This window comes from Anser brachyrhynchus (assembly GCF_964034855.1).
Source record: "Anser brachyrhynchus genome assembly, chromosome: 5".
In the NCBI taxonomy this organism is placed as follows: domain Eukaryota; kingdom Metazoa; phylum Chordata; class Aves; order Anseriformes; family Anatidae; genus Anser; species Anser brachyrhynchus.
Genome location: NC_137699.1, coordinates 10,091,369 through 10,118,174, shown reverse-complemented (window position 1 = coordinate 10,118,174; position 26,806 = coordinate 10,091,369). Strand labels below are relative to the sequence as shown.

At 35.8% G+C, this 26,806-nt stretch overlaps 1 protein-coding gene across 7 annotated transcripts in view; it reads left to right on the top strand.

Annotated features, from left to right (window-relative positions):
* Window positions 1-26,806, top strand: part of LUZP2 (leucine zipper protein 2) — a 345,602-nt gene that overhangs the window by 176,580 nt on the left and 142,216 nt on the right. The window contains exon 1 of one of the 7 annotated variants that reach the window (XM_080593099.1): window positions 18,407-18,441. The exons of the other annotated variants lie outside the window; for them this stretch is intronic. The gene's annotated coding sequence lies outside the window, so the exon portion shown is untranslated. Of the gene's footprint in view, window positions 1-18,406; window positions 18,442-26,806 lie in introns of those variants that run through there. 7 annotated transcript variants of the gene reach the window in all.

Genomic DNA, 26,806 nt, shown 5'->3' with positions numbered 1-26,806 from the left:
AGCAAAATAGCCAGTAGTCAGAAAGGAGACGCTTTCAAGTTCAATTACTATTAGTACTGCATATCCAACAGCACCCATTTAAACAGCTTCCCCTGCTACAAGAAAATGGAAAAACTGATTGACAAAAGCAGAATTGCACAGTGAATTTTCAGGCTGCTATCATACAGAGGACAGTAGTTCAGACACGCTTTCTCCAGTTTTCAGTGTTAATTAGGAGCCCTTTGGTTGTGGACATGGTGTATGGTTAATGATCTTTGATGTTAGCTAATTAGCTTTGAATTTTCAGTACACAGTGCAAGTAATTGGAATATTTTGTTCAAATGAATGGAACGATTCCTTTTCCTATAAAAATAAAAACATGACATAGATGTCCATCCAATGGAAATAAAGGAATGACTAAATAAGAGTCATCTCTTCTTTATTAATTCCTAATGTCACATTAAAACTATTCTTCATCTCTTTCTTTCCAGATATAAGTTAAAGCTGTAGTTAATTTGCCTTGAGGGGAAAAAAAAAAAGGTAAAATGTGTTTGTATTTTCTTGACAAAAATGTCATTAGACCGAAGAGTTATATTTGTTCAGTAGAAATATATAGTCACTGTTGAAAGGACTGTATGAATCAGACTTCCTTGTTGTTTTCCATTTCAGAATGGATTTAAATGATCCCATACCTGTGATAGCTTGCTTGGTTTTATCTGCTGGAAAAGACTGACTTCAATGAAGACCAAGTAGTGCATGATAAAAGACCTTAAAATAAACTTTGTTTGAGTCCTAAGCAAAGTCCTCCATGTCTGTTCTTGATGAATTTTGTGACAACACGGCAGTGTTAACGTGCAGTTAAGGAAGAGATGCTTGTGTTCTGCTTCCCATGCGTTATTCTCTGCAGCCTGTTCTGCTGACAGCTGAAGAATTTCAATGGACTTTTTCTGAGCCATGGCAGAAAAACCACATATGTTATGGTCAGAGGTGTCCATATCATCTTGGAGAAACTGATTTGGCCTCGAACATTTGAGCACAAGATTCATGTGGTGTGGGGAACCACACAGTGAAGGAATATCCAACTTGATTTCAGCTTTCAGTAGGAGAACTGGGCTTGCAGCTGAAATACATCAAACAAGAATACTCCTCCTTAACATCAGTAAGAAGAGATAAATAACTTAGCAATAGGATTTTTACTCCCTGTGTTTCTGTTTATGGAAGGACAGACTCTAAAAGCACATAAATAATTGTGACTTGTAAATGAATTAACCTTGGTCATAATTATTGATGACCACTTTTTTTGACTTATTATTTTGTAGAACTTTTTAATTCAAACTAATGCTTATGTAAAGTAAAATTCACGTTTGAATATGCAGACATAAGAATTGATGGCAAAATTCTTTCTGCATGGGTATTTGCAGCAAAAATCTGAAGAATAAGAATTACTCTAATGTGGACAGAATGGCCTTAACATGAACAGGCCTTAACATGAACAGCTTTCACATGTCTAAACTATACATTTTTCTGTGCATTTAATTGCATGCAAAAAAGTGGATTGATGGTCATGTGTTAAATAAATGGGTCTGACTATCTCTGAGAAATAAATGGATATAGTGAAATAGGCTTCCAGCTCTGCCTCAGGGTCCTCTCATGTGCCTGCAACTGTGAAGGAGCATGGGAAAAGTGAGAGTAGCTGGAGTGTGCAGGACCGTGGAACCTTTTGACACCACGGTAGATTGTTAGGATGCCTTTCAAGGCATCCCTAGAGACCTGAAATTGGCTGGACACTTCTCTAGTTCATGGGGAAGACTAGTCTAGGAAGTCAGGAAAATAGTTTTGTTGCATTGTACCTTCTTTCCCATGGTCCATAGTTCTTACAAATTCATCACAGATTCCTTCAAGTTGGTTATACGAGTTAACTACATTTCAGCTACATTTCAAGTTCTACATTGCAAAAATTAGAACATATACAAGCATGCAACAAAGGAAACTAACTTCTATTAACAAGGAATAATGATGGCATCACCCTTTTCATGTAGGAACAGAATAATAGCTGAAAAATCTCATGAATAGATATATTTCCTGTATTTTAAGCTGCGATAGATATAATCGTGATGTGAGTGTTGATAGGATTCTTAGTACTTATGTAGTGGTGTAGTCTAATGTTGTGACTTTTTCACATCAGATATTTTTCTGGAGATGATTGTAGTATATGCATGTAGGAACTGTTTAAAGAGACACAGTTGTGGTTGAATAAATGACAATGGAAGAGTTAACTATCAGTAGACAAACAGAATTTGTAATTGCAATTATAGATTCTTTTTATAGTTCTTTAAGTTGTACTTCACAAAAAATAAGTTTTATCTTGAAAGGAACAACAACAGTATACTACAATATTGAATCATCCCTACGCAGGGGTTTTTCTAGGAACTTTATATGTGAATTTTTTTTTTTATTTAATCTATGAAAAGACTCTTCTTAACAAGTCTAAATGGCACAGGCATATTGTGAAGTATTGGGTTTATTTATTTATTTATTTATTTATTTATTTTTGTCCCTGAATAGATTAGGCTCTAGTGATCCTGGGAGATGTTCTTATAGATGAACATTTTCCTCTGACTTCGATGTTATTGGGAGAACCTCTTGGTGGTTCTGTACTTTGTAGTTTTCTCTTTAAAGAAGAAATGTTTTGTATATAAAAATTTTTGTATTAAAAAAAAAAAGCTTGCACAGTAACTAGCATTAAGCAATAGAAGGATCCTTTTGAGATTTTTTTTTTCCCCTAACGTTTATAACTTTGCTCTTACTGTTTCAGGGTCTGAGAAACACCCCAGTAATATGAGCAATATTCAGACAAAATGCCCATTTTAGATTAGGTTGCTAATGCATGCATGTAGGTGCTGGCTGTAGCTGGGTCTAGCTGCGAGTTAATTTTCTACATAGCATCTCATATTGTGCTGTGTTTAGGATGTAGTTAAACCAGTGCTAATTACCCACAAATGTTTTCACTTATGCTGAACAGTACTTGCACAGCGCCAAGGTTTTTTCTTTCCCACTATGCCCCCCATGTAGCAAGTAGGCTGGGATGGGCGAGTGGCTGGAAAAGGACACAGTCAGGTCTGCTGAGCTGAATGGCCCAGGGAGATATTGCTTACCAGATAACCTGTGTTGGTGTTGGTCCAATCCATCGCCACAAGGGTGTGTGTCATGCTGAGCAATAATGGTGTAGAAGATGGGGAGGAAGGTTGTCTTCCAGGGTGGCTGTTGTTTGGTGACTGGGCATGGGTCTGCTTGTGGAAGGTAGTGCATCACTTGCCTTTGTATCACTTCTTATCTGTTTGTTTGTTTTTGTTTCTTCCCTTTCCTTCGCCCTTTAAACTGCCTTTGTCTTGACCCATAGATTTCTCACTTCAGCTTCTCCTATTCTCCTTGCTGTTCTGCTGGGACTGAGGCAAGAAGGAAGGGCTGTGTTGGGTGCATGTCTGATGGGTGGGGGTAACCTGCACCACTAGTATAAGGGTCGTCCTGTCAAAATGTTTGTAGACACAATACTGTAAGATGACGTTTAGAGACACACATTTAAGGTTCCTTATAAAGTGCATCTTATTGTCCAGGCCTGAAATGCGACTTTTACTTCTTTCCTGCAGAGCCTGGAAATCTATCTCTTTTCTAAAAGCTTGGAAAATATTAATTGATTTGAGAGGAATATGTAGTCATCTGTCCACTAAAAGACAAACATGAGGAAAGAGAAATGGTATGAGTTGGTTTTCTGATCATTCATTGCATATCTCTTGATATTTATATGCTATAGCAGTCTACTCTCTAATATTATTCTTTGTGTTCTATGCAGTATTCAGTAATGTAACTACAGTTTTTGATCATACTAAGAGCCATTTTACTGTCTTAAAGTTAGACTTGTTTTTAAAGTCTGTACTCCATGGACTTTTTTTTTTTAAAGCAAGCATATTTCTTTAAGCTGTTTCATTGGGGTGGTGGTGGTGATGGGGGGCGAGTTGGGGTCTGGCGAGGCATTCTTTGTTTACTAAGGGTTTTTTATGTTTAAGATAAAGCAAAATCTTTGTTATTTGTTTTCTGAAGAATTCAAGCTTTGGTATCAGAGGCTGTCTTTTTAAGTTGTGCAAAATACTAAATTATTCTTGCTGTAACTTGTCATTTCTTTGTAGTTGCTCAGTGGCCTTCCTAAGAGCAGTGTGCTCTTGTGATCTCTTAGGGTAGACCTTGTTCCTTGTAACTTCCTGCTGACTGAGAATCAGTAAGAAAAGGCCAACTATTCACATTGCAGGTTAAGTTTACTTAGGTGTTTGTGTGTATATTTCAAACAGAAATTGGAAAGCAGTGCTTGGGAAGGCAATTATTGTTTGGAAAAATGTTTCCAGGATATAATAATTAGGTTCTACCTTAGTGTTTGCAGACTCTTCATACCATAGGATGTTAGAATCAAGTAGATTTTGTTGAAGTAGATTGCTTTTTCAATTTCTTCTTGTCTGCTTCATTTCTCATTTGTCTTTGCTAGCTCACAAGTGCAGCAGTGTTGAGGGGTTTGAGTACATAAAATGCAATGTACAAAACCACCTATGGATAAAGGAAATCCAGACAAATGTTTTTATTCTAGTCAGATCATGTTCAACTCATGTCAACTTTTTAATTTGTAGGGTTAGGTTTTTGATGGAAGATCTCAAATGCACCTTAAATTATGCCTTAAATTTATTCTGCTGAGAAAAATAAATAAATAAATAAATATATATATACATGTTACCATTTAATTTGAGTTAGATATGCTTCTCATCTGGAAAAGTCCTTTCTTGTTGTTGTTGTTGTCACTCTAAACTGGAGTACTGTGATATAGAATGTAACCCGAGTAATTCAGCTGGATAAAAGCATGAAAGTCTCTAACACAATGACTTTGTAAGTCACCACATGAAATTTGTAACAGGCTGTGGTTTCTGTATTTGTTAAATGGGAAAACTATTTAATTGCTTCCATCAGAAATAATTCTAGAAGAGAATTTGTTTAAGTATTTGAAATATGAAAAATGGTAATCTGATATTCACAGCTGGGGTTTAGAAATGTGCACAACTTTATTTTAAAATTTCAATTTATTTAAAGCTATTACTTATTATATGCATGATACTCTAACTGCAACTTTCTTAGTAACACATACACGTGGGAAGTTTTCATATATATGCACTGTACTTTGGCTTTTGTACTGTGCAAAGATAACCTGAACACCTGTGATCCCTTTAAGCTTTATATTATAATTCTATGATAAGCAGAGAGAAAAAAAAATAGTGGCTCGAGCTCTGAGACTTGATTCACAATATGATTTGGGGACAGTTAGATCAGGTAGGAAAAAGAAAAGCCACAATGTTCTGTTGCAGCGCTAGCATTTGAAGAAAACGATTTCAGAACGGAGTAATCATTTTTCTCTTCCATTTCCGTGGAAGCCAAGGTTTGCAATGAAATATTCAACTGTAATGAACATAGTCTCATTCTGGCACTCCACAGAATCATTGATCTACTCACAGCTCACCTTGCAACATGGGTATTGCGACAACTAATGCTTATGGCACTGATCCTGTTGAAAATGTGCTAGAAACTGCTACCAGCAGTCTAAAATTGCATGCAAGTCACCAGGGTCACTGCGTCATTCCAAATTGTGTCTCGGATTTGGCTAAACAGCTTAATTTTTCCTTGTATAAGGAAAAAATACAGTTTTTAAAATTATTGCACCTGTAATGTGGTACTTGGTAAAAGACTTGGAGGCAAAATAGTAGTGTACTATGACACAGAATTTCTGCTGATATGTTGCTAATGTATGAGTGGAACAGTCTACTTTTCTATAGTAAGGATTAAAACTTTAGAAAGTATGATTTGTTGTTGTCTGTCTGTTAACTCTCCCAACTTCATCTTTTTCAAGAAAAATAGAAGTTAGTGACAATACCCTGTTTTGTTTTGGGTGGGGGGGGGTAGATAGGGAGGAATGTCAAATGCTGTGGAAAAGTCTTACTGTTAAACAAAGGTATTACAGGAAAAGGTCTTTCTGCACTTAATTTTGTGGATCCTAGCAAGAGGAACATTCCCCCCCCCCCCCCCCCCCATCTGATGGTCTTGAATCAATAACAGGACTTGTATCTCAAATTTTCCGTTATAATATGTTCTAGTTACTGTCAAAAATAAGTAGTAGAATAAGATAAAGTGAGGAGTTAGAAAAAACTTGCTAAAAAATGATCAGATATTGGTTGAAAAGATATAGCTCTTGCTACTCTAGGGTGGGACTGCTATTAATATAAAAGCTACCTTTTTCTGTATTTAATGTCAAAGATGTGAACTGTAATTGTAGAATCATAAAATGTATTAAAATCTATTTATACAGTCTTGGGTGACGTATAACTTGATATAACTGCTGTAACTATAGCTGAGATCAAATCATATTTTTTACAAAGTTTTTTTTTAATGTACACCTTGAATTTTATTGGACTACTGTTCAGTTCATGCTGTTGTGTAGGAATCATGTGCGATGGGCATCTGTAATTTGTCTAGACTGCTAAAAATAAATACATCTACTAAAAGATTGAGGAAGGGGGAATGGGGGTGGGAGTGGGGGTGGGAAGCAGCCAAGTGCAAAAAAGAGATTGCTTATGCTCCATAAGAGGAAAGTGCTTCTTTCCATTAAGTATGTTTTAGGATCTTTTAGGATCCTTTTTAGATGTTATCTGAGAATCAGAAAATTCTTTAAAGAGTTACTGGTGTGTATTTCATTGAAGTTCCATCTAAAACAACTTGAAGCTTCCTGTACATTCTCATATAAATATACCCTGCAGTTTATTTATTCTGTAGCAATATTATAAAAATCTGCCTGTCACAGTAGCTGTGGCATCTTCCTTCAGCCCTGCTTGCTGCCTCTCACCTACAGTTGTTATTTACTGTGAGTACTGGCAGTCACCTAAATGTTAGGCAAGGGTAGCAAATGAATATGACTGAAAGCATCAAATAATTTCTGTTTTCTACTAGAAATTTTAACCACCAAAGAGCCCAGTAGAACAAATCTTCAGAGCATTAATATGTATTTATCAGTGTGCCATTTAATATAGAAGATAATTATTTCAGCTTATGTGCACAAGCATAAACAAATCCTCAAAGTTGCATTGTTGCAATGTTAGGTTTGGTATTGAAGAAGGGGTTACTTTGCCTGCTTCTTCAGCATGAAGCAGAAGCAACTTGCTAGAATTAGTTATATATATTTCAGCCAAGTTGTGTTTAATAAATTGAATTATTAAACAATATTCAATATTGCCTTTAAGCATGCTAAGAGAGCCTGACTTACCTGGAAACTTGATTTAGACTGGTAGACCCATATTTATGAAGTCCAACTACCTAGAAAGACTCTCCCATACCATTTTCATAGTACACTGCCATCTTCGAGCTTGTGTCAGAGGCAAGAGAAGACAACAGATGATTTTTGTGATTTAGCAAAGCATGCTTCTAGAAATGTATTTATATACCAAGAAGAAAGGATTAAACGTATGTAAAATCTTGGAGAGAGTAAGGAGTACTTTAAAAGTTGGACAGACAAAATAGAAATAATATATAAAGATCTGAAGTTCTATTGCTGTTGGATGCTTGGTTGTTTTGGTCAGTATTTCACTTGTCAAAGTGTTAGTCCTTCTGCACTGCAGTAGATTTGTACAATTCCTTTAATAATCCTTGGGATGGGGGTGTGGGTATTGTGTTTTTCTTGTGCTTTGGAATAAAAAAATGTTCTACAGAAGTCTTCCTACTGAAACATTCGTATTGAAAATAATATATACATATATTGTTTGAACTGTTGATAAATGTATTGATGAGCTCCCTTTGTAAATTTTGTTAATGCTTCCGTTTATAATGGAAGTAGAGCTATTGACCTGAAAGCGAGGATAAATGTGCAGGGGTTTTATATGCATTAGAAAGCATTTTTATAAATCATATTAATAAGAGCATTAACTTTTAATGGGTGCTTGGTATTCTTTGCATATTCTCCTAAACAGGTAATGCAGATTATGGTTGCCACAGTGTAGCAACGTATCAGGGCTGGCCACAATTTTCCTATCAAAGTTACAGAGCAGATTGGGTCTTGCAAATAACATATATCATATTCTTCTGTTTCTGCATCTTTTAAGTAAACAGTTTTGCAAGGGGAGCAGGAAAAAAAAAAAGGGCTCAGCTGTCAAAACAACTGTTTCTAGTTATGTTGTACAAAGCTATTAAGAGTTTTAATGGAGAACCTGACAATGTATGAGAGGCATGATGTAAAACAGCTTTTTCCACTGTTTGCTTCCTTTCACTTAGGGTGTAATCATTTTGCTGAGTGTCTTGTTTCATTTCAAAGAAGTGTTGTAGGGTTTTTTTAACCTTTGGAGGAGGTTGTATGCTTTCGATCCTTTTGGGGGGTTGCTTGGAGGAAGCTTTTCAGACATGTTGAGGGAGGGTTTGCTGTCTGATGAGGGGTGAGGGGGACAGTGTTTTGTTTTCTGGAGGGTTTTTGTTGTTGCTCAAGGAATTCTTAGGAAATAAAGGGTTAAAGATGATGATCCCTGAAAGCTGAATCATTTTTCTTGTCTTCAAAGTTAACAACACAAGTGGCTTCTGGAAGTCATATAATTCGTTGAAAGAATGTTTGTGAATTTGTATAAGGCCAGTATATTTCAGGCCATTGCTGAAAGCTTGAGCACCTTGACTCTTTCGAATCTGTGAAATTATGCAAGAGAATTGAACTGAACCATTCAGGTGCTTCTGTTTTTCTAGTACCTTGGAAGTACTGGAAGTGGGCAGCAGTGTACCTGTAGTGGTTCTTTGGAGGCACCTACTGTTCCTTACATCGGCTTTTCATGCGAGATTTTACGTTGTTTTTGTCTTCTACCTTAGCTTTAATTTCACTGTAAGAATGCTCTATTAATATTACTTGTATTAATATTTACTTGGGTTTTAAAATTCATATATAAGAAATAATAGGCCAGCCATCTAGTTTTACTTTTATGTATATTGTTCTGTATGGTTTTGTTCTGCATTTCCCTTCAGAAAACAACACTGGATAAAATTCATAAAATACTGTAAGCATTTTAAGGAAAAATATCGAATACCATCCAAATGATGATTTTTTTTAAAGCAAGATTTATTCCCATATCTTTATTTTTTCTATGAATTTTGTGATGTCACTTCTATCTTTGTCATCTTCTCGTCCTCCTTTCGTCACTTCTTTAGACTATGCTACTGAATAATTCTCGAGTGTTCAATGTTATTAGTAAACCAATCAAAGTGCTTTACAGAGAAGATGACATATACTTTTTAGAGGTAGAATTTGAGCTTAGTGGGCCAGTTGAAAATTGAGCTATCAAAATATCCGATTTCTTGTCAGCTAATTGGAGAAGTAGAGTCAAGTTGCTCTTTAGTTCAGGAGTAAGCCTGAAGTCTTTATGTACTGTTGAAGGAAAATAGTAATTACTGACCCATAATCCATTCACAGCACTTCTAGAATAGTGTTTGGATAGAAATAATAGTGTGAACATAGCACACCTGAGCAGAATGGTTGGCTATTGCCTTCATACACAATGACCTAAGAAAGCAAATGCCAAGAAGCTTCATGGTGATTTCAATGCACACAGAGCACCTTGCATATAAACTCAGGCAAGCAGTTTGTTTTAAAAATAAGACCTAAGTATTTCATAAAAAATTCTTTTTAACCTTTATCAAAACTGTTGCTGAGTAAGTGGTATTATGTTATATTCAGACTTAGTTCAAACTGTATTCATACTTAGAATTCAGACCTTATTTTAAACTCAACAACATGTTCAAAATTTCAGTTTTGGAAACGGAGTTGATTTTGGTTAGACGTGAAAAGTGAAGTTTTATTTTTGTTATAATGAATCTTAGTAATAAATGAATTTATTGACGCATTCTCTGGGAAGCATACAACACCATACTGCAGTCTGTTTACTTTGTATACATATATTGTGTATGCACAGGATAAAGGAAAATGTCAAATCTCCAGATACTTATTTCACTCTATCTATAACAGCTGATGCCAAGTCATTTTGCATCAGTAAACATACATGACAACTCTAAATTTCAAACCTGAAGTAAGAAAGACATTGGATTTTTATTTTTTTTTTAAACTGACATATTGAGTACAAATCTGTGGAAACAAATGCAGTGTTGAAGCAAAACAAAGAGAAACAAACAAATCTGTCCTTTGCCATTGTCTTAGAGGATTATGAAGTTATTAAAATGATGTACCCCAGGATGAGGTTTCCTGTCACTGAAGGTGTCACTAAAGCTGTCATGGCTGGTGTCTGTTTGCAGGGATTTATCTTGGCACTATTGTTAACCAGTGCATGCGGTTGGGAGATTAGGACAGAATGAGAAGAGGAGACATGAAGATCGTCAATACAGTCAGCACAAGAGTAATAACTGTGTCCTCAGTTTTAAGATAAATCCTGTGTCCTTGGAGCAGTTACAAACTATTTCTAAGCATTTCCAATTCTGGACAAGCCATTTCAGGTTCTTGATCATGACTTGTTGAAACTACATTGTACATTAGAAATATTTAAATATGGGATGATAGTGCTTCAGAAACCAATGGATATCGCTAAGCACATAAGAAATGTGCACGTTGCAAGCTTGCTTCCACAGCTCTACTAGTTGAAGGATATTTAAATAGTTTTATGTAAAATGAATAATGTATCCCGTGTGCTAGGAAAAATTCAGAAGCATGGTTAAAATAATTAGAGATGACAGTCATAGGGGTAAAAGACAATCACAGAAAACTTCTTGCATGGTTGTTGCTGTTGGTAGCAGGAAGTCTTAATGAAATGGAACAGACTACTTCCTAAACTCTTCTCAAATAGTGTAAATTCTGTATTATTGAGTCAAACACGTATGTCAGAAATTATAAGATTTATGTAGCAATATTTGGCAATGAATTTCTATGAAGTACAAAAGAATATGAAGTGTAAAGCTATGACATTGACAGTTTGTGAGAAGAAAGTCAGCAGCTATCTAAAATCAATAATGCAACAGACTTTTTTTCATTTATTAATGAGTGCATCAAGCCAGATGGTATGAGTAATGACTACAAATGTAAAGCAACTTGTATTGGTAAGAGACGTGCTAAATTAGAGACATTCACCTTGAACGTTTTGTTGGATTATGATTTTTAAAAGCGGAACTACTGTGAAGTCTCAAATTTGGTGTGCACTTGAGATTTTTGACAAAAGAAAACAGCAAACAAGGCTAAAAACAAACATAAAATGTTGAGAATGTGTACTGTGGAACGTGATGTCATCTGAATGTTTATCTTTAGAGATGTGAATAACAAAAAAAAAAAGAAAAATAACAACAAAAATCCATTGTTTCAATGGTTGAATTCCTGCTTTGTTTCACAATGCTGCTTGACTATTTCACATTATGAAACCTAAGCTAATCAGAAAAATGGATTGATGTCAAATTTAAAAGAACCCAAGAAAACTTGTTTTTCAAAACCAGTGTTCAAAATATTACAGTCTGGTGATTTTGAACATTTCATCTGTAGGAAAGACATCTTTTATGTACCATATGAAGTATTATTTTTTCATCCTTTTCCCCCACCTAGAAGGTTTCAGATATCATGGCTGTACTTTAATAGCTCGTATTAGTGTATCAAGAAGTTGAAGGAGAAAAATATATATACAGGATGGGATTGCGATAAAAAGTACCTGTATTGGTTTCCAGCTCCTTATGGCTTTGGAGGTTCATTTTAGTAGTGAAGTATATTGTGTGGCTTATAAAGACGCCATTTAGTGTGTGTATTAGCAAGTTTTTTGGCTATGTAATGTCTCATATGAGAAGGATGTACAGATGGCAGAATTCATTTAAAAAAAAAAAATAAATCTATCTAATCTTGGAATTTCCTGTGCTTGTGTTTTGTTTCCTGTATAAAAGCAGAAGAGAGTAGTGAACAGTGAAGGTTTCAAAGTAAATCATACTCAAGTGCTTGCCTGGTGAGCCACTCTACCCTTATTTTGGGATCAGTACCTGCAAATTGTGTGACCTTGTGCAGTTAGAAACATGAAATATTCAAAGTATATTGGATCTTACAGCAAAATTTTCCTGTATGAGAAGTAGTTGGCATTTTTATCCATGTCAACCAATGTAGGTAGCCCTTTCAACTAAGTTAAGCAAAACTGGTCAGGAAAGAACTGGTTGTGGATGGCCACCTGAATACACAAGAAATGCTCCATGGTAGCTGTTTCTACAAAGAGATGTGGAGTCATAGAAATATTATGTAAATGTAGATCACACGTTTACTATGACTTTGCAGCTGTAAGCAAATGGGCTCTGTAAACTTGCAAAAATTCTAGCATACTTGTCCACTAACACATATCAAATAATGTTTTTGTCTTCACGCTGATAGAGGCTGCTAGGGGTTACAGCATTAGTACTGTATATTTTTAGTAAATGAAGTTGTATCCTGGTCCTAACAATGCTACATAGAGAAGTGTAAGTGCTTTGCATTCAAATAACTCCATAGCACACAAAACAGCACGTGTCACGGAAAAAGACAAACAAATGGTAGAAAAATTCACAAGAGCAATCAAACTGGTTAGCACTGCTCTGTAGGAGTTACTAATGCAGGTATTTAACATAATCAACCAGCTTCCTAAATAATCTGATTTTTAGGAAAGGAGACAAAACAAACGTTGGAAAGAGAAATATAAGCTTAAACAGTAGTTGTGCAGCAGTTCATACCAAGTGTTTCTTGTCTTCAAAGAAGTCTGCACTGTTTTTTGTCTACCACTTAGTTTTTTGAAACTTACTGTTCCCTGACTGATATTCTCAAAGGAAAAGATACTCTGTAGTGAGAAATTTGTGTACTGTGATTAACGAACGTGAGCCTGTAATTAGATAGGATTGAAAATATTTTTCATAGTACCGTAAAGCAGACAAAGTACGTGTGAACATAGTTGATGCAGTATAGCTTATGTAACATGTTTTGGGGGTATTTTAGAAGGATAACCAGTGGCCTAGAAGTCATTAAATGTGGGTCATTTTTCTAGTGCAGACTTCTTTATAAGATTTGAGGCATGCTGTTTAACCTTCATGCCTGTGCTTGCTGAGGTTGCTTCTTTTTCTGTGTAGATTGCGATCTAAAGGATTAGCAATATTGTTATGTACTAGTACTATATATATCGAATCCCTGATCCAGGGCAAAATAGCATGCAAGATTTCAATAAGCAGCAGTAGTAATATGTGGGGGTGAGAGACAGAATATCTGTACAAAGAACTTGACTTTCCTAGGTAAGTATGTATTTTTCTTTATAATCGACTTGCACTCAGAGGAGGATGTACCTTCCCTTTATAACACTCAAGTCTAATTCATACAAACCCTCCAAATAAAAGATTCAGGACATAGCAGAAGTTTGATTTTCTTCTTATAAAGACAGTTTATTTGAAGATTACTGATGGAGAAGAGACCACCCTATGGTTTCACCACCCAGCCAATGCTGGATAGGAATCCATTTGTACCTGTGAGTTATGTACACTACGTATGAAATAATAAAATATTTCACAGGTTTAAATCTTCTTATGAAGAAATGGGACTTTTTGTTGTTGTTGTTCTTCAAATAGAAGGGAAGTACAGAACAGCATATTATGGGGTGGAATGTGGTTTATGGTGGTATGACAAAACTGTAAGAAAATGTGTTTGTATGTAGCCATAATACAAATCAAAATTTCTGTGTGAAGCTGGAAACCTGAAAGTTCATTTAGAATCTGTTCCAGTCTAATAATTTTATATGAGAAGATGTCAGTTGCTTGAGAGCTTATTTCTGTTTGAGGGTTCTTAGGTAGACCACAGGTATTAGACATTTTCTGTCTGTCTTTCTGTCTATCTTTCTTTCATCTGGTACAAATGAAGGTCCTTTTTATGTTTTGAATTGCTATTTCAGTCAGGTAATGTCCTCTACTGAAAAGTACAAGGAATGTTAGTATGTCAAAGTGATGTCCCCTATGGTACTATTACAGTGGAAGACAAATCCTGAGACTCCAGGAGCACCATTCAGTAGGAACAATGCTTGGAAAACTGTCTTTAACTGGCTGGGATGAGACAGGTTACAAACTCTGACATTGAAATCTGTAGTATGGCTTTCTAGCTGTTTTATATTATTCACTTTCTTTGTTGGTATCTTCTGTCTGTTTTGGTACTTTTGATGTCCAAGGTTACAAATTGATGGTGTTCCTCAGTAATGTTACTTTAGAAGTCAATGAAATTTCATATACAAGGGCCTAGACTGACGTATCTAATATCTCAGTATACTTGCATCAATTTTGTAAAAATAGAATATTTTAAGTTTATTCAATTGAAAGAAGTTGTGTAATTTCTGTACCTGTTATATGAAAAAGAAGACTTCTTGTATAGTGGAGCTGTCATTACTCCATCCCTTTACATAGACTGCAGAAAGAATGATTACTAATTTTAAGCAGACTGTTGAAATTTTTATCTACAAACTCACAAATGTCATTATAAAAAGGGCATATCCTTTTGTATTACACTTGAACAGCTCATTTTAGTAAATGAAGGTAGTCCAGTCAATATCAAGAGACTTCATTATTATTGTTAGCTCTACCATGGACCTCCTAATCTGACCTTGAGCATGTTTTGCACTTGTGCATTTCTCTGTTGCCTCACTTGTAATTTGTGACTTGTCTGTTAGATATAAGCAACATGTGGTAGAAATAGTTGTAGTTAATAGTATTTTGATTGTGCCTTTCTTGTAAGGGCCTTAATATCAAGGTGAATATTTTTATCCTCTGTCACGACTGTTGCACAAAAAATTAGCAAATCATAATTCAATTTTAGATAATAAAGCAGAAAATATCTGAGCTGTCATTTTTTTTAGCAATGAATCATAATGGAGCCTTTATCTTGCTTTTGTCTGTATTAAAAACTGCTCTCTTCTACCTCTTTATCTGCAAACCTTCATTATAGGGCAATCAGAAATTAATGGCTTTAATCTCTAAAGCTGGAAAATAGCAATATATTTATCAATGGGACACCTCATTCTATTGATGTTTGCACTACATTTATCCAATTAGATTTTGCTTATCTTTTAAAACATTATAAACTTTGTTTATCTTAAATCATAGGCAAGACAAGCTCAGCTGTAATTACAACTGCTTCCTTTTCTAAACAGTATGGAACATGAAAATTCATTAAGAGATTAAAACTCAGAATATGTTTTTGGCACAGGCAGAATCTTCTCTTGTGTTGTGTGTCCTCAAAACATAATGGTAAAAAATGTTTGGCTTACTTGTAGCATGTACTTGTTCTAGATACAATCTGGTAAGACGAATGCAGAGATAAAAATGTCAAGTAGTTAGCCATGGTATTTTCTTAGTAAAACGTTTGGATAGACTTTACGTACTATACAAATTAATGTGACTTCTTTTTCACTATCTTTCTGATTAATGTGACATGCAAGATCCACCTCTGGTTTCCTGGTGTCTAAATGTTTGAGTGTTACAGCAGTTATTGCTTTCTTCCAAATACTGAATAATACTGATTCAATCAAATTTATATATAAAAAATAAATTGAGCTTCATAGGTGTATAATAATGGAGAATTGTTGTAAATCTTTCTAAAACTCGAGTCTGTCCCATTTCCTGTTCTACTGCATACTCTATGACACCTGCTTCTAATTACTCATACAAAAATTCCTTAAAAATCAAAAAGCTGTTGTTTTCTCCTACTTCATAAAAACAGAAACAAAGGAGTGAGTGACAGAAACTCCTTGCTTAGTCTGAGGCACTCTGTAATGTGTTTTGTCTCTCTCCAAGATGTCACTTACCATGCAGCTCCTGCATGAGCACACCAAGTCTGAGAAGTCTTTGGTCACATTGTTCCTCACATTAGAGAGAGAGAGCAGAGTGAAATAATATACACAAAATAAAGGCCATGTGGTGATGAAGAGTGTAAGTCCATGCTACCTATCAGCTAGGTGACAGAAAACTTAAAGTGAATCCAGTTTAAGTCTGAAAGCCATGCACACAGAGAAAGTAGGTTGTCATTGATGAACAAGGTGATCTTAATAGGTGGCTGACACTGCTTTGTTTTTATCCAGCATGGATTTTAAAAGCAATAAGCCTCCCCACAAATAAGTGTAACAATGAAAATACCCTCACCACCACCTCCAAGTAGCTCTTTTTACTGATTACCTGAAATGGTGGTGGTTTACTCGTGTGACTAAAAGTTATACAACTGCAACCTGAGTCTCAAAATACCGGTGAAGATGGGAAGTTAAGACCAGTGCTCTGAGTAGCAGAGGTGAAGAAAGGAAACAGATAAAGAGTGCTCAGAATACAGTTTCATGAAAAAGGAGTAATTAATGAACACAAGGAAAAATCTTACCTGAGGAAGTCATGATGCTGACAGAATGCTGCATCCAGAAGCAGACATGGCAAGTGACAGAAATGCAGGAGTTAAATTGCATTAGCCCTCTGAAGAAAGTGTCTGAAGATAGTAAAATTTCTAAAATATACCATTTTTTTCCTTTTAAATCCATGCTGGGAAAAAAAAAAACAGCAGTCTCATCCACCTGTTGTTAAGTGCACCTTGCTCATGAATGATAACATTTTCTTCATGTGCATAGGTGTTTCATGCTTTAACTACATTCATCTCAAGTTTTCTGTCACCCAAGTGATGGGTGGCATGGTCTTAGACTCAGCAGCAATTTGCATTCATGTGCAGTTAACGTTTGGTAGGTATTGATGGAATTCATTTTGAAAGGAGTGGAGGACTGATCTGGTTAGAAGGTATTTTCACTAGTGAATACAATTTTGAGGAATTGTCCAGATGATAACAGTAAGAATAATTATCATAAGGTAAATCTATTAACTGAGACAATAGTTTTAAGTATTTATAAACCTGAAAACTAGGCAAGCAGCAGTTCCTCTCCAGGTATTGGTTTAATACAGCATGAGTTCTTGAGTCTAGACCACTAATGTATTTGGATTTTAAACATGAGTTGGGCCTGACCTGTCTCTTAACTCCATGGTGCATTACCCAAAAAACTTTTTTGTAGTTCGTAAGCATACATGCAATTATTCTGCCTTCTCCTGATAACTCTTTTCGCAGTGTATTGGGAACACTTAATGTGTATGCTAGGAGATATTTTACAATGAAATCCTCTTTAATTTTAAGGCTTAATAATTCAAAAACACGCAACTTCCTGGACTGACTGCAAATGCAGCTGGATATATTAGTGTTAGATTATACTTGGCATCAGAATCATAAAATATGGGCAAATTTCAAAGATCAAGTAGCATTCCTTTCAGATACAATTTCTTAACTTTTTTTAGTCTTATTATATGATATTAATATCCTTAGGGACTGTTAATGTCAATCTAAGAGCACTGTTGGGCTTGCGGTATTGTTTTTGTTCCTATCATTTGAAAGGAGAATGAGAGATTTTATAAATGTTCATTTTTTGTTTGTTTTTAATATACTCAACTGCTGTTGTTTGATCTGATCTTTTTCTGATGAGAGGAAGAGTTGATTCCTTGAGTGAGAGGACAGATTTGGATTGAAATTACTTAGGCGGTAGCAGTGCTACTCTTTTGAGTCAGCAAGTTTGTGAGCAGATGAAGTGCTGGCTGCTATCACAATAGTGTCAGGCCTCTCCTGGTTTTGGATGTGCATTTCTTTATATATGCATTGGTAGATGTGTACTCGTCTATTGAGACATACCAAGAAATTCTTCCTGAAGCTGTATCCAAACCCTGATCTTTTATCTGTGACTGATGGTGCATAATCACTGTTGTTGGCATGAACAAGGAGATAAGGTCAGGTGGTGACAGTCTGTCTTAAACTTACTGTGCAGGGAAAAGGAAAGGAGAGATTCTCCTTGCTGTTGTCTTTAATTCACTCAGCTGACCAACTTGACATTAATGTCCACACATGGACCTGGCAACTCAATTCCTACAATGCTACCAGTGCTACACATTGCAGTATATTTTATTGGGATTAAGAGAGGCAAAAGACTGCAAGGTAGGCTTAGTGTTGTTGTAGCTGCTAGCCACATTTGTGCATAGCATGACGTTATTCCTTTCTGTACTGGCAGCTGTGGTGGTACTTGGAGTCCCTGCACAGCAGCGCTACACCTACTGCGTGTGAGCCCTGCAGAGTTAGTGCTCTGCATCGACGCATGCGCAGCCAATCTGAAATCCAGTCTGTGCTGTTGGATACTGTTTGCATGTGGCCATAGCAAAGCTGTGCTGCTGAGCTGGCATCCTGGTCATGTAATGTTAATGAGCTCCTCATTAACTGTGGCTGTGTTGAAATACACTAAAGGGTGTTGGCAATCTGCACTGATGCAGCAGCTTTACTTTCTTAGGTCTCTCTCTGCTTGGGATTTGGAGCTACAGTGACAAAATGTAAGTAGAATTTCTAGACCTGTATTTTGAATTGGCTTAATTTTTCACATTTATAACTTTGAAAACAAAATGGTAAAGGCATTTGGGCAGTGGAAATAAGCTTGGAAAACTAAAGAAACTTGCAGAAAAATATACGTCATTTTGTACACTTTATCATCTTGATGGTGGTACTTAGTATAATGTCCAGTTAATAGATTGATTCATTAATAGGTAATGTTACATGTAAATATTATATGGCCAGTTTCCTTAGTTTTATTAACACTCATTGGTCAACAGTTTCTAAACTTGATCAGATTTTTCTCTGGATTGATACTGTCACATTAGCAAAGTATTAGTGGAGGGTTTTATTCTATTTTTATTTCAGACTGAAAACAACGTTACTAAAACCCTTTCTGATTGTTCATAAACCTGTAAAGCTACAATTAATAGTAAAAGAGCTGTGCACATACAATACTGTAGAGATTCATTTTTCTCCTCCATTATCTGTCAGTTCAAATGAACAGCCTGATAGTTAATCTATGATAAATGCACTATATTTAATGCAATGGGACAGTCTCTTAATTTGAGCACCTAGCATGGTGTCAGCCTAAATCTACTTCAGCTGATTTAATTAACAAAGCTCCATGTTAATCAATTTGCAATTAAACTTTTTCAAACTTGTTCTAGGAAAAAAGAATCCCTTCACAAAACAAAAATTAGAATTAGCTTGGTGATAAGAGTAATTTACATGTTTTTTTTTAGTAAATGTGTTAAATGGTTGATGAATTATTCAACACTGGGTGTCTGTAACAGATTTACAGATTTTAATGAGCTTTCTTAATTTGACTTCTCATACAACATTGTACTATTTTTGCATATTTATTAGTGGAAAAAGGTTCATAAGCAAAATATATTCATTGATATATTATTTCTTAGTAATAACAGCAGTGTTTTTTTTTTTTTCCATCCATAGTTATTTATTACCTCAGCAGTGCAGAAAGAATTTTTTTTCCTACGGGTTAAAATTATGTGACTTGTTAGCTAGTTTCCTGATGAGCAGTAAAAGTGAACTTCTTTTGACTGCTGGTTTCACAGCTCTCATCCGGATGTGTTTGGTCTTAAGGTGCTTCTTAGTTGCAGCTTTTCCAACATGAAGATACTGATTTCTGTATTGCCGTGTTGAATAACTTTGGAGGGGACATAAATCCTTTCCTGGGATGTTACTTTCTTGACCTATAAGTCCACCCCCTCAAAATCTGCTTTTACTTTTTCAGTAAGGTTCTGTGGGCCTTTTTTTTTTTTTCTTTTCATTTCCTACTCTTTATTCCAATATCTTCACAAATATATCCATTTATCCGTAGCTTTTTGTTGTTGTCATTGCTGTGTTCTGTTCTTGTTTGTTTGTTGAAATACATACTGATTGACTTGAATATGTCCTGGCTGAAGTGTGCAAATCTCATTTGAAAATCATCACATGGCATTTTCAGAGATTTTTTTTTTCCTCTTTAAAGATGTGGTATATGTCATATGTTCACGTATTAGAAGATGTTCATTTTAGCGTAAATGATTTGTAATGTTGGAAGCTGAGGATTCAAGTAAATTTTAGTTTACTTACATCACTGTAAAATAGGTAATTCTGTTCTTAAGCTTCTATAAGTTTCAATACAGGTAATTCCAGAACCTTCATCCCACCAGTACCTCTAAGAGAAGACAAATGGCAAGTCCTAATGTAGCATGTAATTGCACTTGTTTGTGGAAAGATGAAATATCAAATGGATTTCAGTAACTCAGCATAGCTTTCTTAGGTTGCACTTCAATGTTCCAGTTTGAGAAGTCAACATCCGAAATAATCCAACCGATATATTACTGCATAAATTGGTCTCAGGAAGTTAGTTTCATTTTGTCAGCACTCCATGTGTTCATAAATGGTGAGAAAAAAGATAAATGAAAGAAAGTAACTCATGGACAGTAGTAGAAAGAGATGGGAACAGAACCCAATTCCTATGACTGTGATGATTACACGCCTTCTACCTGCTGTAGCCTGCCTAGCTGAGCATGTGTTCCTCTAACATCAGGACAGTCATAATTACAAGGATGTGCTACATAGAATATTTGAATTAATGTAAGCTTTGTGCATGCAAAGAGCCCTGGTATTTGCAAGAGCACAACTAACCATGTGCTAAACTGGAATGTTGCAGCAGAGTAACCGTATGCTTATTATTTTGCTGATCTGAGATTCAGTGTGAATTTTTTAATTGAGGATTTGAATATAACACAGTTTACAGTCAAAATAAATCCACTCCAGTTTAAAAACTCCATGTACACAGGTACCAGAACAGGATTTTGATTTCTGTGAAAGACTGACTTTCTGTTTATATTTATCTGAAATGTGAAGAAGCAGGCTAAGTGTATACAGGTGTCAAAATAGGCTAATTTGTGTAGCTCATACAGCTGTATTTGCTCAGCTTCCTTTGATTTTTTGTGGTGTATAGAAATCACATTAGGAGCTTGCTTGAGAATCAGTGGTAAGAATCAAAAGCAAATGAAATCTTACTGCTAAGGTTTCCTGTCATCGCACAGTTCACTACATCACTTGAATAAACTGACGGCTTCCTCGTTTAGGGTTTACAGGGTTTATTTCTCTGTTTTGGGGTTGTTCTAAATTCAATGTTACTTGCATGATATTTCCTTGTTGGTTTCTGTGATCTTTCTCCCTTTCCGATGACATTTTTTTTTGGCTGTGGAGCAGACAGGGAGGTCTTGGACATGGAAATATGCCAGTAATGTTAAGAAATACCTTAACAATAATTTATTCATTTGATTTCAGGGAAAATGAACAAGAGGTCAACAGTTTTCTGAAGAGTAAAGAGTCTCTCCTGAGAAACTCTATTATAGCCTCTAGAGCCACACAGATATCTCAGGTTATCTCCACACAATACTGACCCCACCACCCCCGCCAAATCCTTCAGTTGATCATCTCATATCTATTTATCTTAAAGGGGAATTTTAATAATTTGCAAAATATTTCACTTGTGATGCTTTCGTCTTCAGATTTTTATGGTTTTCCAAAAAAAAACCCAAAAAGTTGATGAGGAAGGGGAAAAGTAGGCTAAGTAATTATTTCACTAATTAAGGTACTGTTGGGAACAAATCCTTGAATTTGATCCTGCATTTTTTCCTTATTGACTTTAATCATTTTTATCTGATTTATTTGAAATTATTGTTATTCTTGTAAATATCTTAAATCTACCACGGCTGTTGAAATTCTTGATCCCATTTATATGGCATGAGATTAGATGTCTTCGCTGAACATCTAACTTGAAGGTTGGTAGTAAAAAACCAATGATTTCCTGACATTTTTTTTTTTTTAAGATCCAAACGTGTTCGAGAAAGTTCTCATCAATATTACCTTGTTTTATTCCCAGTATTGTACCTGAAGTTCAAGAGGCATGGTAGGTAGAATTACAGGCACTTATTAAATGTTCCCAAACCATTCCCAGTTCTCTTCAGCAAAGGGACATTATGTATTCAGAGATTTATTCACATATATTTTGTTACATGTGCAATGAACATCAACAGTCTAAGTGCTACATTTACAATACTTGAACAGTAATGCTTTATTAGGCTGAACTCTTCTCTTTTAAGAAATGGATCTACCTGCCCATTGTAAAGGTTTAATAATGTTAGGACTTCATATTTTCTTGTTGTATTCTCTGACTTCTGCTATTTGTGTGATGGCTTATTTAAACCATATGGGTTTTGTTCCCAGACAGCATGGCATCTTGAGAACAAAAGATTAGAATAATTAACAGTGATTAAGAACATAATTTTCTATATAAATTTTGAGAAGTGAAAAACTGTTTCAAAATCATGTTGGATTTCAGAAAAAATTGCTCTTCAGAAATATTTGTACGTGTAGCCTCCAGGATGATACACAAGCTGAATATAAAGCAGTGCCTACTTCAGCAAAACATGAAGATCTGCTGGATCTTCTGGAAACAGCCAAAGATAGTCTTGGACAGTTTGAGATAAAATCACAGGATGAAAACTGATGAGACATCAGACCCATTTCTCCTAAATTCAGATTCATTGTATCATTCAGAGGGCACCATTATTTCCTTTTTGCACTTGAATTTATTCTTGCCTATTTATTTTGCTTGCAAACCATCAGACAAATACAAATATAAAGAAAAAAAAAGGAAAAAAAAAAAGGTAGAATTCAGAATCCAGGGCTCCCAGAAGAATAGCATTTTCCGAAGATGAAAACCACTAACTTCTGAGTAAACCCTCTGCAGCCCACATACGTGGGAAACAATAATATGAAAAATGAATGTCTGGAAATCAGAATATAAAATAGTTCTTAATGATGAAACTGCATCCAGTTCAGTTCTGAGACCACCAGTACAGAAGTTCTGCTGTACAGAATTTGCATCGAGTGTGGAGAGGACACAGGGAACTTCCAGTCTCCCCTTTGTTCTCTTCAGAATTTAGAACGCATGATGGAGTGTCTCTTATTCCTAACGCTCTTTAAATGTGAACTTCATAGGAGAAGCCTGTGGATTTGATTCAAGTCATCACAGTTTGGTGGTTAGAATAGCTTTTTGCCTATATTATATGTAATGTGAACAAAAAAAAAAAAAAAAAAGTTAGTCACCCATGCCAGTTCTTCATTTTCTTCGGCACCGCTCAGTTTTCTCAGTCAGTTTCTCAGAAGAGCTCAGAACTACCTGCCTGTTCAGTAATGCTTGGTATCCAGCAGCTACAATTATAGGGGAAGAAAGCTGTTGGATACTGAAAATTAAAGAAATGAAAAATCCCCAAATACTGATGCTGAGACATTGTGGTGGTTAGGAAGGTGTGCTTCTTCCTGTGGTTGGCTCACAGGCTAAACTAAAAGTATTGATTATATTCTTTTGTGTATTCCATTCATAAAAATGATAGTGTTTTTATTTCTTTTTCCAAAATCATTGTTGCACATAAACCCTGAGCTGAAGTTTACGTGTAAACAGGTTTTTTGTTGTTTTCAAAAACAAAAAAAATGACTATTTTATAGTGTATGTCATACATTGCTGAAAATGCATCATTTTATTACCAACACTGAAAACAGAAGTTGATGGCTGGAAGCACTGTATGTGACCTTTGGCCATATACCTGGCATGCTCATACCATGCACAAGAAGGAAAGCAGCAAACTAGGAAGGTTTGATACCATCTATTTTTCACTTTTTCACTTTACAACAGCCTGTGCTGTGACTCAGAGCACTCTGCACTGAGATATGCCGGTTATTACTGGAGTAGTTTGAGGGAGTGTGCTTCCATACTTAATGTTTTATCTTAATAACGTTGTTCTTATCTTGTCCAAATGCTGATGAGAGCAAGGTCAGATTAAAGTGCAATTTGTGCTAACTACTGTGCAAACACAAAGTAGTATCTGCTTCATTTGTCTATTCTGAAGAGAAATGGCAAAAAAAAAAAAAAAAAAAAAGAGGAAAGAGAGGTGTAATAGCTAGCAAAACAGTAATATAATGCCAAAAAGTAGTTCCGCTGTTTTCCTGGGGGAGGAAGGATAGTTTAGATAAGTCAAAAAGATAGTGTACTGCAGAAGACAAGAGTGGTAGAGATTATGTTGGAAATCTAGGGATGTTTTATTTGAGGTTTTGTACAAATGATTATGGATAACAACAGAAGCTTCCACAGTTCTTTGTGCAAAAAAAAAAAACCACAAGTCAGCACAGTTCTAGCAATCAGGAAATTCAATAGTTTTTAATAGGTCTAGGAGAGTTTGTGGCAGTGTTGGAATGTCATGCCTGTGCGTGTATATATTTATATATATTATTTATATTAATTTAAAGTAAAACAAAGTCTGAACCCTGCTACTTATGTTTGTATGTATACTTATATATATATAAAGTGGCAAATGATAATCAGATATTTATCTCACTTGCCTTGCTTTTAACTTTATTCTGAGATATTGGAACATGGAGAAGGGAGTCCTGGATTGAGGATATGTTCTATCTACAGAGCTGTATCAAGACAGTAAGAATGTCCTGGAAAGAGTAGTTAGCATGTTATGCTTAGATGTTAATTTGCGAGAGTGCTGAGAAACAGTCTTCCTAATTGTTTGCATCTACCAGGTAGTACCAAATTGCAGATATCAGCTTCCTGACCCTTGCTGTGATCTGAAACAATTTTAATGAGACAGAAAACCATTTTACTCTCCTAAACTGTGCCCTGATATTTCTGCCATTCTTTTTCTTACTTCTTAAAACTGCAGCTTCTGGGAACTGGAATCTTTTCATAAAACAAGATGCAGTGTGGTGGCAAAACAACCAACCTAGTAGGAAATAATCAAGAGAACAGGAGAAAGAAATAATGCACATATTTGCTACATGATAAAATAGTGCTGAGATTTCTGGGGAAACTTTGGAACCAGCTGTGTGTGGGGCAGGGCTGCTCACTAGGGTGTAGTGCTTTAGGAACCAGGGTCCTTATACTTGCAATGTGTGGCATGCTGTTGTACAAGATATGTTTTCAGAGTTTATTTGACTGTAGGTTCTAGACAAACTTTTTGAAGTCTTGTGTATCGTATGTTACTCCCTTTGCTCTGCGCTGTCTTCTCCTCAAAGGGCAAGTGAGTTTGTGCTTCATTGTAGGAAGTTGTGCTTTGTTTGATCTTCGGGTGCCAGAATCCAATATTGTCTGACCGGGTTCTTTTAGCAGTGTAATGAAATCAGAATACAAGTGTAAGTTACACTTAACAAAATGTAGTAATTGGAATATACAGTTTAGTCACAAGACCAATGTGTTCCCATTACCTGGCTGTGTAGTATGTTTGTTCTCATGACGCTGAGCGTCTGCAGCTGCTGGGGAGGAATACGTGGACTGATGCCAGCTCAAGCCCATTGCTGTCCCCAAGTCTGTTTTTAGTTGTTCAAGGTTTATACTCTGTGGTGACCTGAGCCACATATTCACTACCCCCATGCTGGTCTTGCGAATTCAGGGAGGTATTCACACTCTTTTAATGAAATTAAATATTTAAGTGTAAGACTGACTTCGTAACACTCTGACGCTGTTCATTTTTAAACACTTGAGGTAAATAGCACTGGGGTAAACGTTAGAGGAGATTGCTGTGGTTCTTGTAGCTTTTATGTTTTAGGACAACTTTGTGCAGAGGAAACGATATCTGTCCCTTCCAAGCGGATTCTGCATAAGAAAGGAGCCTGGCTCTCCTGGAGGTTCATGCATTTCGGGGAGTTTCCTAGCAATATGAGGAGACCAGCATCTCAAGTAGGCCATTTCTGAGCCAGCTTTCCCATTCTTCTTCCCTTTTGCACTGCTTTCTGGTTGTATATGACATCTGAAATAAACAGATTGCATTATCCGTGTTCTTCTTTGTATAGCTTGGAAATGTAAATGGAAACATATCATGTTGGGGTAAAGACTCAGTATAAATTACCATCACTGATAAAGCCATTGCTGTAGAACAGCAAGTTGCCAAAATGATATACCAACGGAGAAACATTTTTTTATTGTTGTTCCTGTACCATTCCCTTTGTTTTAAACAGATTTTTTTATGAAGATTTGATCTTTTTGAATCATTTTTCCATTCCTTTGATTTTTTTTTCCTATTGTATTTGAGGCCAGTTATATTAGTAGCGTCCTAATTGGTTTTAATAATCAAAAAATGGCATCTAAGTAGTAAGAGGAGAACAGTACTGTACATTTCTGTCTGGAAAAAAGAATACTTTGCAGTATTTTTGGGATGCTTAAGACCTCTGTGAACTGTTTTTCTTCTGTTCCCGCCCCCCCCCCCCTTTTTTTCCGTAAGTTAGTATCTATGGCAAAACGTAACCAATTGAAATCCATTGTTCATGCCAATTTCCACTGAAAATCACTGTACAGAAATGTGAATAACTTAATGCACTTATTTTGGCATGCACAGTAACTTTTCATTTTCTGTACGCTTCCTACTCCTTTGTTACCTCTGAGTCTTCACTCCGATGATAGTTGCTTTACTTCTGTAGGGACATGTAGGTTGTGCTACTCTCCAGTATGATGCTCTGTATTCTCACCACCAGGGCTGTATCCTTTTGCACGTACCTGGGTACCACGTGGTCTGTGTCCAAGCATTCATCTTGACGAGTTTTCAGACACACACCCGGCTTGGTAACCAGTTCACAGGTCAGAAGGCCTGGATAATCCCATTCCAAAGCAATGTAATCAAATTGCTGTTTCTTTCATAAAGTAGTTTTTAATGGGCATACATATATTTATATATAGATTGCTGCAGAAAGCATTATATAAATATGGAATTGGGGATAAGAGGCCCGAGCTTGAGAAGAACATGGAGTTGTCCCCGTTTTCAGTATTTTTATTCACGTTAATCG